This window comes from Rhinopithecus roxellana, chromosome 14 (genome assembly GCF_007565055.1).
Source record: "Rhinopithecus roxellana isolate Shanxi Qingling chromosome 14, ASM756505v1, whole genome shotgun sequence".
Classification (NCBI taxonomy): domain Eukaryota; kingdom Metazoa; phylum Chordata; class Mammalia; order Primates; family Cercopithecidae; genus Rhinopithecus; species Rhinopithecus roxellana.
The window spans coordinates 64,232,022-64,234,191 of record NC_044562.1 but is presented as its reverse complement, the minus strand read 5'-3'; the positions used below and the strand labels follow the sequence as shown (position 1 = coordinate 64,234,191).

The window sequence follows — 2,170 nt, the reverse complement described above, 5'->3', positions numbered from 1 at the left end:
TTGTCTGTAGGATTCACTTCTCTCTGGTTTCCTAGCAGAGAGAGAAAATAGTCAAATCAGAACAATAGCCAATTATTCCAATACTGAAACCACATTTTGAAGAGTTCACTGAACTAAATGAAGGACCTAAGCTGGTTTATTCACTATAAGCAGACTTCACACATGAAAAATGGGATGTTTTCTGGATGACTGACACTGAATTCAACTTGGACAGTGAGCGAGCATCCAGGAGAGCTAGTTACCTTGGTTTTAATAAACCCCAGAGACCGGACTTCCAGTCCTGTCTACTCAGTAGAATCAATTAAAGTTAGTTTTCCCTAGCTACAAATATCTACAAATGTTAGATAAAATAGGACGTTTATTTAAAATACATAGTTGAATTAACAAAGACACAGACCCTCAGATGCTAGAAACAAAGAGACCATTAAAAGCCATACCAATATAGTGTGTGTCAAAGGTATAGTCATCAGGGCGTAGAGCAGGGAGTTATTTGACCCAGAAATAGAGTTTTAAGTCAGCACCCACATGAAGACAGGAAAGGAGGTTTGGCGTAGAGTCGGAACGGAGACCTTTACATAAAGCTGAGGTCTTTGAAACTCACCACCTTCAATGAAGAGGAAACAAAACCAACCCATCGATGTGCCGCTACCCAGAGCTCAGAAAAGAAAAAAAAAAAAAAATCCAAATTTAAATTACTTGTATGGGGCAGGAAACTCTAAGTTAAGCTTGTAACATATAAATTGGCCCTGGGTTGATAATACCCCTGTAGCAATTCAAGATATTGAGGTAATAAAATTATCTTGAAAGATTAAACAATAAGTATGTTTGAAGTTATGAAAGTGATTTCAAAGAAGAAATAGAAAATGTAAGGAAGAACAACACGTAATGAAAACAGGACAGATTGACAAAAAGAACACCTAGAAGCATGAGGGATAGTTTGAATTGAGGATAGATTGAATAGATTTAGCTACGCTCTCTACTTTTTGTCATTAGTTATCATTAGTTTATTATAAAAGACAGATATGGAAATTATTTACATGACGAAAGATTTTAGAACTTCAGTGGAATGGGCAGCTTCACGTTGATGTCATTTAATAGTGACTTATTTCAGTCTATACACTTTCCAAGAGTGCACCATCTCTTTTTTATGTATTTATTTTTTTGAGCAAGAGTTTCTCACTCTGTCACCCAGGATGGAGTGCAATGGCATGATCTCGGCTCACTGCAACCTCCGCCTCCTGGGATCAAGTCATTCTCCCGTCTCAGCCTCCTGGGTAGCTGGGGTTACAGGCATGCACCACCATACTTGGCTAATTTTTATATTTTTAGTAGAGACAGGGTTTCACCATGTTGGCCAGGCTGGTCTCGAACTCCTGACCTCAGGTGATCCTCCCGCCTTGGCCTCCCAAAGTGTTGGGATTACTGGCGTGAGCCACCGTGCCCAGCCAGAATGTCACCGTCTCTAAATGAGAAATAATCCTTGTCATCTGGAACTACTTTGGTGCCTCCATATTCTGGAAGAAGAACTTTATCTCCAACTCTCATGCTAACTGGTTGAATCTCTCCACCCTTTCTTTCCTTTAAAACCTGATCCAACAGCTACGACTATTGCTTGCAATACTTTTCCTTGAGATTTTTCTGGAAGTATAATGCCCCCTTTGGTTACAGTTATGGTGGCACTCCTTTCAACAGATACTCCATCAAAGAGTAGAAGAAACTTTCTAAACGCTTGTGCTGCCATAACTGCCTCTGCTGCAGACTCATACTTTGCTCTTCTGCAGCACCACAAGGAGAGAACCCTCTATTTTTAATTTATAATGACATCCTCCTTTGTTTTTTTTTGGTTCCATAAAGGGTCTCATTAAAAAGAAAACAACAACAAAAAAAACAGTGAAATGTTGAACTTTTAAAAAAAATTTTTACTTTAAGTTCTGGGATGCCTGTGCAGAATGTGCAGGTTTGTTACATAGGTATACATGTGCCATTGTGGTTTCCTGAGCCTATTAACCTGTCATCTAGGTTTTAAGCCCCACATACATTAGGTATGTGTCCTAATGCTCTCCCACCCTTTGCCCCCCACCCCGCGACAGGCCCTGGTGTGTGATGTTCCCCTCTCTGTGTTCATGTGTTCTCATTGTTCAACTCGCACTTATGAGGGTGTTGAACGTTT

The 2,170-nt window shown here is 39.9% G+C and overlaps 1 pseudogene; it reads right to left on the bottom strand.

Annotated features, from left to right (window-relative positions):
- Positions 1–1,419: 1,419 nt before the first annotated feature.
- Positions 1,420–1,741, bottom strand: LOC104663270 (annotated as a pseudogene).
- Positions 1,742–2,170: the final 429 nt, after the last annotated feature.